Genomic DNA, 16,424 nt, shown 5'->3' with positions numbered 1-16,424 from the left:
CTGTTCAGGTCTATTGCTTAGGAAAACAGTTGTGATATAGCTTTCATTTCATCAAAGTAATAATCATGAAAGGTGAATTTGATTATAGCTGACAAAATCAAACATTGATTTCTGGCTCATTTCTTCTTTAGCCGGCTTTTTTCTTTGCTTCCTGTTTTCCTTCCTTCCTGTTTTCCTTCCTTCCTTCCTGTTTTCCTTCCTTCCTTCCTTCCTTCCTTCTTTCCTTCCTTCCTTCTTTCCTTCCTATTTTATTTGTTTACTTAGGGAAAGAGCAATATTAAACAAATTTTGTCTAATCCTGGAAAACAACATTGTACCAACTCTCCTACCTAGATTAATTCAATTAGTTAATCATTCATATACTAGCTGCTGTTTCAAGCCAGGGAGGAAATGCAGGTTAATGCTTGTGATGAGGGGTATGACAAAGAAGCAGAGCTGCAATAGAAATTTTTCTGCGTCTCTACAACTAATAAGGAGAATACCTTTGTTCCATAAAGAGCCCCTGACATCTTAACACAAGGAATCTACCAAATTAATGCTTTCTTTCTCAATGGACCTAATTAATCCACACAAAGATGAATAATACTTCCTTTCCCCGAAAGGCAAGGCATGGGTATCAGAAAATTAATATATACTTCTTTTCAAGGTTAGCTACAGAAGTTGCAGCAAAGCAAATGTGCAGAGCACCTCCTACACTATCATTATAGCCTGACTACCAGGTTCTGGGGGCCCTGTAAAGGGGGGCTCCCAAACAGCTGAGTCCAGGGACGCCAATGTCACGGGAAAGCACACATGTGTCCTTAATTCCTGGAAGCACCAGGCATAATATCATGGAGACAAGAATCGGTTTGGCCAGATTAGAGATGGAGAGGGGGAGGGGAGAGTGACCAGTTGTTCTAAAAGGAGATATGCTTTGTTGATTCACACTAGTGGTCACCTCCATCCTGGACCCTTCCTTTACAATTCTTGCCATGTCTACACATTTAAGAATTTTGGTTTGGAGAAGCCAGAAGTTTATGGCTATGAACCACAGTTTGAAGGTAGGCCTCCTTCCCATATTGCTCTATCTGTGCTCATTATTCATTCATTATTTACTTTCATTTAATTTAATTTAATTAAGCTCTGGGCAGGCTGTTGTACTTAGGAGAATTGTTAGAGAAAGTGGAATCAGCGGGTTATTCTTTTTTTCTCAGACAAACCTTCATGGTTTGTTCTCCATTTGCCCTGTGACTTGACCATGGCCAAAGCATTTCTGCATTCGTTGGCACACTGAATTGGTTTGATTTAGTACAAACGCGCAGCGAAAGGCCCCACTAGGCTTCCATTGGGACAAATCTGTCTTAGCACACAAACTGGATCCTAAATAAAGTGCGCATTGCCTTACGTGCCATTTTGAGAGTACGGTCCCCCCTTCTTGTAGAATGTATTCATTATCACAGTGCATACACATAGTCCCAAATTTGTCTCTTTGACTTAGTAGTTTGAGAGTAATACCCACAAGTCATTTCTCCCTCTCTAGTAACTCCTCAGCTTCCTAGAGCAGAACTCAGTGCTTTCTACCTTCAAGGAAGTAACTAGTCACGCTCCAGAGTCCAGTCACCACAGATTAGTAAACACTTAACTATTGATTCACACTAGTAGTCACCTACATCCTGGTTGCCTGGTTGCAAATTCCTCTCTCACAGTGGCAATAGCTTTATCATATGAGTAGCACTTCAAGAAATGTTTAAAGTCCTTTTGACTAGATTTTATCATCACTCATTCACGTTACTTTCTTGGAGTTAAATCAGGTCTTTCTTTCTCCTTGGACCTACAATTCCTATCTCCAGGTCTCCTGTATCTCGGAAACATTTTAGTAATTTCACTTTTAAAACACTAATTAAAACAGATTGAATTGTAATCTTGGGCCCTCGGTGAAGAAAACAAAACATCCAAGATTGTTATCATAATGAGTCTATTTGGATACTGAAAATTCAAAAGAGCACCAGACATCTCTGCCATCACAGCAGGAACCTGTTCTCTTTATTAAAAAATAGGAGGGGGCGGGGGAGGAGGCTGTTTTCTAGAGAAGAGCTTATGTTAGCACAGCCTGGAAAGCCCTGCCCAGCTGCCTCCCTCTCTCCGGTCCCAACAGCACCCTTTGAGTTCTCCCCCTTTTCCCAGCATCTTGCTTCCAGTCAATCCACGCGAAGATGCTTTCAGGAACATCTGCACTCTCTCATGCGGGAAGACAAGCAGAGCGGATATCCTGCAGAGGAAATGCCAGTAAACATTAACACACCAGGAAAGCCCTTTGTTGAGGAATCTGCAGACACTCCTCAGGACTAAGGACGTCCACAAATAGTCCTCAGTGCATGCAGCGAGCTGCCGAAACTCCATAAAACTTCCCATTGCTTTTTAAATCTCCAAATGCCAACCTCTGGTGTGTTGGGGCAGGGCCTAGATTTCATGGTGCAAGTAAAAAATAAACATTTGCACCAAATTTTCATTCCAAAAACACCTTCTGATTCCTCATGATGCTTGGACGATAGTACAGTTGACTGAGAAAGCACTATACCTTGTTCTTAGTATGTATTTAATAAAAATCAGTGGATTTTAGAAGTGTCCTTAATGATTATCTAGCCTAGTCACATTGCACTTTTGATAAAGTAGGCAAACTAAAAAGCAAAAACATCTTAATGGGCATCAACGTAGGAGCCTACCTATTGCATTTGAATTTCTGTAAAATACTGGCTGTGGGAAGTATATTAGACTTATTCAATAAGAAATCAAAGTGTAATTTCTTGATCCATAGTTGAAAAGATGTGCCTTTTACATTGAGGCTGTTTCTATTTAGATTAGTGTAACTATTATATGGAGAGATTAATAGATTAGTGTAACTATTATATGAAGAGACATTCAAAGAACCTATTAAAAAAAGATTTTTTTTAAAAGATTCGCAATTTGTTTGGTTCTTTTTATCTAAGCAGTCGCTTTTCACTCTCAGTTAAAATTAGCACAGAACATTCTTCAGGACAACCCCTGCATTCCTAACATAATTCCCCAAAGGGCCTTGGTTGGAGGCCCCTGTCCTCATGCTAGGGCATTTTATTCATAATATTACTCATGATCATAGCTAATTATTTCTTGGATACAGTGCTCAAATCTTTACACACATTTTCTCATTTAATCCTCACACCACTGCTTCAAGGTATCTATTATTATTTCTATCTTCTAGATAAAGAAATTGAAGCTCATAGTGTGAGCAAGCTGGCCAAAGTCACAATGTCCAGGGCAACAACAGGCTGGTTTCACTCCGAAGCAAGTTCTCTGCATTTAGATGCTGTTTATTCGCTCATGGCTCAGTGCCATATCAGATTGACTTACGACCTTCATTCTTCCAAGGTATCTTTTAAGACTTTGGAAAAAACCACTGTACATTAGGACCTTGATTAATGCAGAAACATCCCCTTAGAGCAGTGGTTCTCAACCTTGGCTGCACATTAGAATCACCTGAAGAAAATTCTGTTTCTTTGTTACTAATGTTGTGGCCTCACCCCATAACAAAGAAACAGAATTTCCAGAGAATGAGGCCCAGAAATCAGGATTTTAAAAAGATTCCCAGGTGATTCTAATGTGCAGCCAAGGTTGAGAACCACTGCCTTAGAGTATTAACTTGGATTTAACAAATTCCAATTGCTTCCTGCTCACAGGAGAAACCTGTATATATTCTGTACTGTCCTATTTAGTGATATTTATCTAATTATAGATTCTAAAAAAAAAATGTCTTTCAAAATAAACTACATTTTAAAATGATCTTTCATTCCTTTAAGTAATTAGGATCGCATCCCATATTCAATCATCCACATGGTAGTATTAGCACACTCCAGTTTTTCTTCTTTCCTTTCTTTCTCTTGCCCTCCCCCACCCTGCCCTCTGCATTTTTTTACCTACCTTTAGAGCCTTTTGAAGAAGAAAGATGGTAGTTACTCCAAATACTAAAATTTGTTCTTTGTAGTTATCATATGATTTTTCTTGAAAGGAAATGGACACTCTTCGATTTGCCTTCAGATTCTCTGGTAGAATTTCCATGTCAGTTCTAAGCTATCTATTTTGTTGCCTCAAGTTTCCCAAAAGAACTAAGTTATGTACCAAATACAGGTTAAAAAGAATATTAATATTGACTGATATTTGATTAACACTTTGTAGTTTATAAAACTTTTACAAATACTGTCATTTAATCCCACAGCAATTTTCTGTGAAAGAAAACAAACTTGTGTGTCTTTTTAAAGAACAGTTTTTTTAAAACACTTTTTAAAAATTGATTTAAGAGAGAGGGAGAGAGAGAAAAATCAGTGATGAGAGAGTATCATCAATAGGCTGTCTCCAGCATGCACCCCACTGGGGATCAAGCCTGGAAACTCAGGCATGTACCCTGATTGGGAATTAAACCGTGACCTCCTGGTTCATAGGTCAATGCTCAGCCCCTGAGCCGCACGGGCCGGGCAACAAGCTTGTATTAAACATTTATTTTGAGCTACACATTATGTTACTGCTTTACATTTAGACTCTCCCTTAATCTTCACAACAGTCCTTCAAAGCACATGTTATTTCCATTTCACAGGTAACTGAGGAAATTAAGGTGTAAAGAGATTAAGCATCTCGTCCAGTCTGACACTGCTTTAGGATTCTAGTTGAGACTACTGAGACCCAAAATCCAGTGCTTGCTCCTGCATCTGACATCCCAGTCCACTGGGGTGGTTCCCAGCATCATCCCAAAGGACATGATCAAAGCCGTGGGAGCCTTAGCGTCTAACATAGATCTCACTCTATGGTAACAATTTTCATCTAGGAGAGGAAGAAGAGAAGCTAACACGTTTTTATCCACATCACCATTATGCCTCTACATTCTCTTCTTTAAAGTTTCATCCCTGAACTTCTCAACTATAGACAAGTAAATAAATTCCTTTCTGGCTTTCCCCTGGATGTCCATGGGAAGGTAAAGAGCTGGTGAGGGAATGAGGCCTCTTGTTTCCAGATATATGAAGAGCGTTTATTCCATCCCAGAATGTTTCTCAAGCCCCTGGGTAACTCAACAGTATCAAGTTCAATGTGCATCACTGTTCAGATTCTGCTAAGGACCTAGTATAACATAAATTTGATGTTTTCTTTAATAGAAGGACATTCCACTTTGCAGATTTAGACAAAGGAGGATGGGTGAGTGAAGTGTCACAGAAGAGATAAATGGTACCTGGGTGGGATGAATTTTAAAACCTCTCAAGAAAAGAGATTTTTCTCGCTTAATACTCTTAAGACAAATTTTGTAAACAATACATAACTGATTCTATTTTTGTGTCAAATTATAATTTCATACACATACACACTGCACATATGTGTGTGGTTGTGTATATGTACTTCATTATTAAATGAAATTAACTTTATGATAATAAGAAAAATAGTCCCATATATCTGAAGCATAATTAGAATGAAATAAAGTTAATAAGTGTTTGATATGTGGGTCTGAATCACTTTATAAATAAATACAAATGCAAATCCAAGTTTCTAGTAGACTTTGGAATACACAGTCTGTAAAATTCCATAAAAGAGCCAATTTTCAGATATTATATCTCCAATATTAGAATTCCTATATAAATATTTCCTTTAAGTTAACAACTACTTGGTGGCAATAGTTTTTAGGTCATCATTTACAACATTCTGTAGTTTAGCATTTAACTAAACTTTTCATACAACAGGTTCCCAACAACCTGTTTCCCAATGTCTCTTCTAAGATACAGAGGAATAGGTGACTTTTATTTACAACTTAATAAATAACTCACTGATGTGAAGTGTTTTAAGTACAGCAATGCGCTACCTTAAACAAAGCAGTGAAAACATATAACTGACTGTATCTAGTTGTTTTCATTTCCTTTGAGGTTTAGATTTCCTTTGCCTACCTATCTGATTTAACTTAAACACACACACACACACACACAACTCTATGGAAAGTGGGAACCTTGAATACTTCAAAGTTAACTAAGGTCAAAGTCAAATAAAGTCCACTGAATAAGGAGCAAGTCCAAATGCAAAACGTGTCACATTGATATTGGCTTGAAATCTCTTAGTTTATGGCTTGTACTAAAGTCTTGACCTTGGATTTGTCAGGTATCTAAGCACCGGGAATTGTTATGGAAAAGAATGATTTGCTTTGTTTCTTCGGAAGACAGATTCAAACACAGGCTGAGCTACATGGCCAGGTAACTCATTATCTATTGGTGTTTGAAACATTGAAAAGATGAGTCTACTCACCTATTGTATCTTTGCCCTTGGCTTATGTTGAATTCTTTGACCTAACAAATGACACCTTCCACACGCTGTATCTTGTTTAATTACAGCAACCTCATCTTATAACATAAATACACCTCCCTAAAGCATGAGCATTGAAATTATTATATACTAGAGGCCCGATGCACAAAATTCGTGCAAGGGGCTCGGCCCTTGCAGCCCCAGCTTCATCTGGAAGGTCGTCCGGAAGGACGTCCAGAAGGTCGTCAGGCTGTCAGGCCTAATTAGCATATTATGCTTTTATTATTATAGATTTCTTTCTCTGCTTGATGAACCCTTTGGAGTGAGATCGTTTCTTTGAATATTTGCAGGATTCCAATCTAGTTTTTTAATCTTCCCTGCCTCTCCCTAATTTTAGGGTCTGGGATCTTGGCTTATGTTGAATTCTAAAAATGCAGAATTATTATTCACATACGAAAAGGTAGTGTGGCCTGTTATTCAGAAGATGCAATGGGTGTTCTTGAATGTTCTGCTTCACTGAAGCCCTCATACACCACACATGTTACCAGGAAAGGCGCGGCGTTTTTTCCTTGAAATGGTCCATGCTGTTTCATTTGAAACGGTGTGTGCTGCTGCTGGGTGTTCTGTGGTTCTGTCTCAACAACTTCACTCAGAACTCACATTCACCGGGTATCGGCCAATAAGGCTCTTTGGTATCAGAGGAGGAAATAAATCACATTCTCCAGAAACACCCATCTGTTTTGAATAGTCCCATAGATAGATGGCTGCCTGTTCCAGGGAATATTTAATGTTAGAAAAAAACTAGTCCAAACAGTTTACTCCCCTTAAGACTAAGCAGCAAGCAGTCTTCCCGTAACTGCTTCAAAACTGCCTAAAGAGGGGCCAGAAACATCCCTCTGTGACTCAAAGTAAGACCATAGAAAAATTACTAATAATTTTTATGCCTTTGGTGACCTCTAGTGATCAAAACTGAGAACAAACTTACCACATTTTGTTTTGTTTTTCTAGAAGAGAGGAATCTTCCGAAGTCAGAAATTATAGACTTGTTTAGGTAATTTTCTACCCAGCTTCTAAATGACTGTAATTGAATTCTCTTATTAATAAACACCAATGTAGTATCATAGTAGAATATTCAATAAACAAAAGAAGGACAAAATATCATTATTTTAGAGTATACTCTTTCAGGTCTTGTTTTCATGCACTTACATGCAGGTGCCCAACATGACAAAAAGTATTTCTCCACAAAAAAAAAATCACCCAGGACACTTATTTTTGCTACTTGTACTTTTAATAGCATATTAAACTAATACACTATTTTGCAACTTGTACTTTTTAACAGTATATTGTGAGTATCTTTTCATGTCCTTCTACCATATTATTTTAACTGGCCATTTACTATTTCATTATAGTTTATTTTAAACATTTCCCTGTCATTGGCTATTGAGATTGTTTTTACTTTTTTCTATTATCCTTGAAGCTACGTCTTTAAGCCCTTCTGGTATGATGGCATTAAGATAAAGTCTTAGAAATAAAATTTCAGGTTCAAAAAATATGCACAACAATTTGGTTTTCAATACATAGTCTCAAATTTCCGAGTAATTCTGGAAGAGAGAGATGTTCACCTAGACACATTTATAGTGTCGTCCAAAGGGAGCATGTGGTGAGCTGGGAGCTCTGTGACAAGCTGTGTACACAGCCAAACCTCAGTGCTCTCGAAGGGCCAGTGGCTGAAGAGGGAACCAAGAATAATCCAAAATGTTGTGCGTGAGCAGCATGACAGCCGTTATCCATTAATTCCAGATTATGCCGCTTGAAAAAATATATAAATTTGTAGGGAGCTATCAGAGGCCAAGGAGCTCTGTTTTGTAAACACATGTAGATATATGGTTCCCCCATCAGCAGCTAGTGCTAATCTTACATAAAGTATCCATTCACTAGCTATCAGCTGAAGGTCGCATATGGAGAGTGTTTGTTGAAGACAATTTTATTTTTATGGCTTCTGCATTCAACAGAAAAATATGCAGTTCTCTTTTTCTTCTTTTTATAAGATAAATAATGCGCAGGTAAACTTTGCAATGTAAGGATAAGCAGGGCCATCTGTTTTCGCAGTTATCAGAGTAAGGGTAGCACATTCTGAAATGCTTTCCGACTGTGTACATTAATTTCCTGGCTATGCTGCTTTCTGGGTTCACACTGTCTAACAGATGTACTGTATTCAGCAACCATCCTGCACACTCAGCCCCCTCCCAGGAAGATGTATTAAATCAATGCTGGCTATCATGAGACTGTCATTTTTTAAAAACATGTCCACATACCCTTGTTTCTTAATACCAAATACAGAAAGTAAAAATCAGTCATCTTTTGGGTTTATTAAAACTAAGGAAACATGGAAGGGATGAGTGACATGAGCTAAATAGATTGAAAGAGCCCGGCCGACGTGGTTCAGTGGTTGAGCACTGACCTATGAACCAGGGGCTCACGGTTTGATTCCAGGTCAGAGCACATAACCCAGTTGCAGGCTCCCTCCCCAGTAGGGGGCGTGCAGAAGGCAGCTGATCAATGATTCTCATTGATGTTTCTATCTCTCTCTCCCTCCCTCTCCCTTCCTTTCTGAATCCAATAAAAATATATATCTTTTTAAAAAAAAGATTGAAAGACACTGCAATGCATGCATGCCGGGTCTTTGCAGTTGGGGCATCATTTGGTGATGTCGAAGAATGTGTTACAAGGTTCAGACCCTTGCCTTGCTCTCAAGTCACACTCTCAAGGCACTGCTGGCCTCTATAGCTCCAATAGAAACTGGGGCATTGCCCCAAAGTGAGGTGACTAAAGCAGAAGCACGGCCTCCAGAAAGAGAGGGGCTGCCCAGCCTGGCTCCTTCGCCTTCCCCCAGCACAAAGACCAGGATGCCACAGCTACCCAGGCTCAGGTTGCAGCGGTTCTCAACCTGTGGGTCGCGACCCCTTTGGCGGTCGAACGACCCTTTCACAGGGGTCGCCTAAGACCATCCTGCATATCAGATATTTACATTACGATTCATAACAGTAGCAACCTTATAGTTATGAAGTAGCAACGAAAATAATTTTATGGTTGGGTCACAACATGAGGAACTGTATTTAAAGGGCCAGAAGGTTGAGAACCACTGGTTAGAGCAGGTGTGGGCAAACTACGGCCCGTGGGCCGGATCCGGCCCGTTCGGCTGTTCTATCCGGCCCGCGGAGCCGAAAGAGCGGAGGGTTCTCTTGCTCTCCCCTCCGCTCCTTCACCAGCAGCAGTGTTAACATGGCAACGTCGGGAAACACGGCCGCAGCTCCTTCTTCTGAGTCCAGTTTAAGAACCCATTGTGGCCCTCGAGTCAAAAAGTTTGCCCACCCCTGGAGAGGATGCAGGCTGAAGCTGTGCATCCTGGTCCTCAGGTGTGGCATCGACTCAGATGGTGAACCCCGGGCTACTTCTCTCTGCTGTGTGCCTTCTATTGTATTAGGTAGGATTATGTGGTTGCAAGCAAAATGAATCAATGCTAGCTAACGGGAGCCAAAAAATAAAAATGAATAAATAAATAAATCTATAGTAATAAAAGTGTAATATGCTAGTTAGACTGGACGTCCTTCCAGATGACCTTCAGGACAAAGTCAGGGCTGCGAGAGAAGCCCGGGTCCCAGGTGCCAGAGGGAAGCCAGTGCCAGCAGCCAGGGGAAGGAAGGCCTACTCCTGCACGAATTTCGTGCATTGGGCCTCTAGTAAATAAATAAAGTAGCTTGAGGGATCCAGGAAAAGGGTTTTAAAGGACCGTTTCTCCAGGGGCTGGTTAAGAAGAACCAGCTCAAACCATGTACTGTGTTTGAGTCCCTCCACATAAAATCCCCTGTGGCAGATGCATGGGTATCTCTTCAGCCCTGCTCACCCAGGGCAAAGACTGTGTAGAGAATCAAAGTCATATTTCTTTACTAAATGAGACATTTATGTTGTACTTCCATGTTCTCCCCAGATAAATAATGACGTCCATTAGGTGTCTCTTTTTTTAATTTATTTTATTGATTTTTTACAGAGAGGGAGGGAGAGGGAATAGAGAGTTAGAAACATCGATGAGAGAGAAACATCCATCAGCTGCCTCCTACACATCTCCCTACTGGGGATGTGCCCGCCACCAAGGTACATGCCCTTGACCGGAATTGAACCTGGTACTCTTCAGTCCGCAGGCCAATGCTCTATCCACTGAGCCAAACCGGTTAGGGCTAGGTGTCTCTTTTTAAGAAATAACTTTTAGGTTATGTCTAGGTTCTCATTTTTTACTAGCTATGGCCTTTTACAGAATCATCATAATACAGCATGTCTCCCCCCAAAAATGCATATATACTTTAACAGTTGATAGCTCAATTTTGAAAATGAAATGTATTTTGATAAACACTGCCTTTATAATTATTCAAAGAGTGTGTATACTTTTTGGGGGACACTCTATATATAAAATTTAAACAAATAAATCCCTCAGTTCTCTGGAAGTATTACATTCCAGAACGCTTGTTTACCTTATTAGGGCATAGTATTTTCTTTCATATTCTTTTAAACTCTATCTTGCATCAGTCACAATTATGTATTGAAGGCAGTGCATTAGAAACATCACCATAAGACTCCTTTAGGGAATCACACCAGCTAATAGAATGTGAGTCTAGTAACAGAAATTAATTGGGTATTTGAAAATGCCTTCTTCCATCATTATTTATTCTGAGAGCTTCTGTCCTATAAAGACAGACATCAAAAAATTTCCAGTAATGTCTTATATTCCCCTCTACGCTCAGGATCTGCGTGGAATGCCCAATAAAAAGGATGCCAGCCTGGATGCCAGCCTTCTGTGCTGTCACATTCGATGGGGAGAAAAACAACCCTGGTGATTTGGCTGAACCACATAAATGAGAAACAGATTTGTGCAATATAAGTTAGTTCCAAGCCACAGAAGGCCAGCACCATCCTTTGGCATATTTTTTAAGGCTAAAGGGGTAATTGAATCCCTTATCCACTAGACAGATAGTAAAACACACACACACGCACACGCACATGCACACATAGCAAGGTTTGTCTGGAAAAGACAGTGCAGGCTCACATCTCACTTATGGAGTGCCATGGCAGGACCAAGGGGCATATTGGATTGTGCTAAACATCCCCACATGATTAGCCATGCACAAAAGGGCCCTTTAGTCATTTGATGCCAAATAATCTGCAATGACTTCAGGAAGCACAGTCACCACACTCTTCGCTCTTGTCATGGAGACTTGTAAAGCTGCCTGCCTTGGTTCCTGGCCAGTTCAGCTCAGCCTCAGTCTTTGCTTCATGCTGTTAATGATCCCCTAATTAGACACATCAAGGCAAGTCCTAATTAAGACTCTTTTGGTTACAATATCCCAAACCCACTTCAAAATAGCTTCATAGAACAAGAGATTTAATGAAAAGGCACGGGGTACCTCATGGATTCCAGGCATCAAAAAGGGTGGGAACCCAGGCAGTTCCACAGAGCTCAGGAATTTTTTGTTGAGATTCACCCAAGAACTCCATCATTTGTAGAGGTTAACTTCTAGTTCCCCATCATCTGTATTTCTCAATAAAACATTCCCCAGATGGGCTCAAATTGTATCAGGTATCCATGTAGGAGCTAATCAGGCATGGTCAAAATTAATGGTCACATAATATATGTCTACTGTGGGCCACCTCTGAAAAGGAGAGAGATACTCTAAGAAAAGGGGTGAATTCCAGGCAAAAGGTATCTACACTAATAAAAGACAAACATGCAAATTGACCATACCATTGCTACCCCTTAAGCCATGCCCACCAGCCAATCAGAGTGACTATATGTAAATTAACCCAACCAAGATGGCAGACAGCAGCCACTGAGCTGGAGCAAGCAGGAGGCTTGGTTGCCCCAATGATGGAGGGAGCCAAGCTTCCCAACTACTGCAGCAGCTCTGAGCTCCACTCAAAGCAACAAAGTTTCAATTATAGAAGATAAATAAACCCCAGATACCTGCTTTCAGCCAGCTGTGGCCACGGAGCTAGAGCGAACAGGAGGCTTCCCTCCCGCCTGCCATGGCCAGCTCTGAGCTCCTCTCAAGGCTACAAAATTTCAATTATAGAAGGTAAATAAATCCCAGAATAAAAAAAAGAAAAAAGGAAAAAAGGAGAGGCTGTGAGCTTCCGTCGCCGGGGGGCTTGGCCAGCCTGAAAATGGCCCTCAGCCCCTCACCCAGGCTAGCCAAACCTCCATGGGTGGGGATCCCCACTGGGGAGGGGGCTTGACCAGGCTGCAAACAGCCATCAGCCCCTCACCCAGACTGGCCAGGCACCCAGTGGGGACCCCCCACCCTGAAGGGGGTGTGACCAGCCTGCAAACACCCATCAGCCCCTCACCTAGGCTGGCCAGGCACCCCAGCAGGACCCCCACCTGATCCGGGACACCCTTCAGGGCAAACCAGCCAGCCCCCACCTGTGCACCAGGCCTCAATCCTATATAATAAAAGGGTAATATGCAATTGACCCTAATAGCAGAACAACTGGAATGACTGGTCACTATGACACACAATGACCACCAGGGGGCAGACGCTCAATGCAGGAGCTGCTCCCTGGTGGTCAGTGCACTCCCACAGGGGGAGCTCTGCTCAGCCACAAGCCAGGCTGACGGCTGCCAGTACAATGGTGGTGGTGAGAGCCTCTCCCACCTTCTCAGAAGCACTAAGGATGTCCGACTGCAGCTTAGACCTGCTCCCCGCTGGCAAGTGGACATCCCCCAAGGGCTGCCAGGCTGCCAGAGGGATGTCTGACTGCCAGCTTGGGCCCGATCCCCCAGGGAGTGGGCCTAAGCCAGCAGGTGGACATCCTTCGAGGGGTCCCAGACTGCAAGAGGGCATAGGCTGGGTTGAGGGACCCCTCCCCCCGAGTGCACAAATTTTTGTGCACCAGGCTACTAGTCTTTAATAAGGCTCCAGATGGATGCTTCAGGAACCTACAACTTACCAGTAGTTGAGACAATAGACTTGGGTCTCCTCTGAGTCTCCAGTTCCCAGGGTGAGGCTAGACATATTCTGGGGCTTGTCCATCAAGCTTGAAGACACTATTGACCTGCCCTTGTCTCCTGTCCATCACTATCTCCTATGTATAGGCTCACAACTGCCTCATCTCTATCTCCAGTCCAGATACCTCTTCTAAGTGCCAAGTTCAATCTTCCATCTTCCTACTTTACCTCTCCACTGGAATCTTCCAGAGAAATCTCAGATTCAACAAATCCTTCTGAAACTCGTGATCTTCAACAGCGTTAGAAGTTAGAGTAGCTGTTACCTCTATGCAGGATAGGTATTGACTGGGAAGGAGCAAGAAAGAAATTACTGGCAGTGTTAAAAATGTTCTGCATACTGATCTGAGTGGTGGTTACACACACACACACACACACACACACACACACACGTGTGTGTGTATATATGCATGTGGTGTGTGCAACTGACTCAACAAGTTGCACACTTAAAATGTGTGTACATTACATCTCAATAAAAACTAAATATAAGAAATTACTATAGATTAGTCCCTTATCTTTTACTGATATCTACCTAAATTGGATTTGCAAACCCAATGCAGAAAGGAGCCAGACAGAAAGTATAAATGAATGTGGCCAATTATATTCTTGTTCTCAATTATTCACTGCCCTTCCCATAAGTGCTTTCTATATTCTCACCTTGGCCATATGACTTGCAGGACTTCCCCTTGGAGGAAGTAGACTTCCTTGCCCCACTGATGTCAGCTTGGCCCATGATTTGCTTTGGCCAATAGAATGTGAACAGAAACAACATTTACCATGTGTGAGCAGAAGCACGAAGCCTTGGCTCCGTGTGACCATTTTTCTTTTCCCTCTGCAGCAAGGACAGCATATTCCAAACGGGGGCTGCTCCTTCATTCAGGACCCCGAAACCTATATCCACCACAGACAATGGCATTTAAGCACTGTAAGACACTGTAAGTTGCTGTAAGACACTGCGGTTTTTAGGTTTTAGGAGAGTTTAATGTAATCTCAGCTGACTGCTGCAGACATCGGGTGGAGGATTTAACTTATTCAAGAAAGCCGCAAGGGACAGCCGGTCTTCAGCTCCAGTGATTGTCATTACATGGAAATCCAAGCTCTCTTCACAGGTCTTCGTGTTATTTAAGAGGGACTAGATTTCAATGAAATCCCCCCTGGTTTTTAATTAATATACACTTTTTAAAAATATTGGCAACTAAATAAACATGTTTTTAAAAACCACTTGGCTCTCTCCGGCCCACCCTGTTGATCCTGTGCGACCCGCCCCGCCCAAGCCCTGCACACAGGCATTTGCCAGATAGCCTCAGGCAAAGGCTAGATTAGCACCTCCCTAGAGGACAGAAGTTCTCTCACTGCTGACACAGTTCATTCTCATAGCCACTTGGCCTGGAGGTCAAACCCTCCCTGGTATTAGCTACAACAATCAAGATTTAATTATAAGACTGCGAACAAAGACCACTAGGGGGTGCACCAAGGAAGCATAACAAAATGCGGAGACAAAAAAACAGGACAAAATTGTCAATGGAAGATATAGAGTTCAGAACCACACTTTTAAGGTCTCTCAAGAACTGTTTAGAAGCCGCCGATAAACTTAATGAGATCTACAAGAAAACTAATGAGACCCTCGATCTTATATTGGGGAACCAACTAGAAATTAAGCATACACGGACTGAAATAACGAATATTATACAGACTCCCGACAGCAGACCAGAGGAGCGCAAGAATCAAGTCAATGATTTGAAATGCGAGGAAGCAAAAAACACCCAACCGGAAAAGCAAAATGAAAAAAGAATCCAAAAATGCGAGGATAGTGTAAGGAGCCTCTGGGACAGCTTCAAGCGTACCAACATCAGAATTATAGGGGTGCCAGAAGATGAGAGAGAGCAAGATATTGAAAACCTATTTGAAGAAATAATGACAGAAAACTTCCCCCACCTGGTGAAAGAAATGGACTTACAGGTCCAAGAAGCGCGGAGAACCCCAAACAAAAGGAATCCAAAGAGGACCACACCAAGACACATCATAATTAAAATGCCAAGAGCAAAAGATAAAGAGAGAATCTTAAAAACAGCAAGAGAAAGAAACTCAGTTACCTACAAGGGAATACCCATACGACTGTCTGCTGATTTCTCAACAGAAACTTTGCAGGCCAGAAGGGAGTGGCAAGAAATATTCAAAGTGATGAATACCAAGAACCTACAACCAAGATTACTTTATCCAGCAAAGCTATCATTCAGAATTGAAGGTCAGATAAAGAGCTTCACAGATAAGGAAAAGCTAAAGGAGTTCATCACCACCAAACCAGGATTATATGAAATGCTGAAAGGTATCCTTTAAGAAGAGGAAGAGGAAGAAAAAGGTAAAGATACAAATTATGAACAACAAATATGCATCTATCAACAAGTGAATCTAAGAATCAAGTGAATAAATAATCTGATGAACAGAATGAACTGGTGATTATAATAGAATCAGGGACATAGAAAGGGAATGGACTGACTATTCCTGGGGGGGAAAGGGGTGTGGGAGATGCGGGAAGAGACTGGACAAAAATCGTGCACCTATGGATGAGGACAGTGGGTGGGGAGTGAGGGCGGAGGGTGGGGCGGGAACTGGGATGAGGGGAGTTATGGGGGGGAAAAAAAAGAGGAACAAATGTAATAATCTGAACAATAAAGATTTAAATAAAAACAAACAAACAAACAAACAAACAAACAAAAAAACCACTTGGGGAAAAATGATGGTGATCCTGAACATGTGTTTCAGTAAGAATCTAAAGAAGATGGAGGAAATGCCTGAAGCAGAAACCTGTCATCTGATGTGTTTTGTTTTGTTTTCTGTTGTATTTTCAGGCCTCACAGTTTTCTTTCCATTATGCAGATACGCCACTAGAGGTCACTGTAGAGCTCTGCATCCACACCCTGTGTGTAACCTGTCCGACCTCCAATTTCTACACCGAGAACCGAGAACCGACAGGTTTTGAATAAATTAAGCCTGAAACATCGCTGGAAGCAGAAATGTCAAAACTGAAGCTGTCTTACTTCGGGCACATCATGAGAAGACAGGGTTCTTTGGAAGAAACAATAACGCC

General features: G+C 41.6%; 1 long non-coding RNA gene across 2 annotated transcripts; it reads right to left on the bottom strand.

Annotated features, from left to right (window-relative positions):
- Positions 1-10,526: 10,526 nt before the first annotated feature.
- On the bottom strand, positions 10,527-14,484 carry LOC118659036. Of its 2 annotated transcripts, none has more exons than XR_004968436.1 (4): positions 13,994-14,484; positions 13,282-13,624; positions 11,739-11,984; positions 10,527-11,624 (listed from the first exon to the last, which is right to left on the bottom strand). It is a non-coding gene; the product is annotated as an uncharacterized LOC118659036 (long non-coding RNA). The 2 variants fall into 2 exon arrangements; XR_004968437.1 differs by having other exon boundaries at positions 14,113-14,484.
- Between the last annotated feature and the right edge of the window lie 1,940 nt (positions 14,485-16,424).

The sequence above is a fragment of the Myotis myotis genome, unplaced genomic scaffold (genome assembly GCF_014108235.1).
Source record: "Myotis myotis isolate mMyoMyo1 unplaced genomic scaffold, mMyoMyo1.p scaffold_m19_p_6, whole genome shotgun sequence".
NCBI classification, from domain to species: Eukaryota; Metazoa; Chordata; class Mammalia; order Chiroptera; family Vespertilionidae; genus Myotis; species Myotis myotis.
This window is presented reverse-complemented; position numbering and strand designations above follow the sequence as displayed.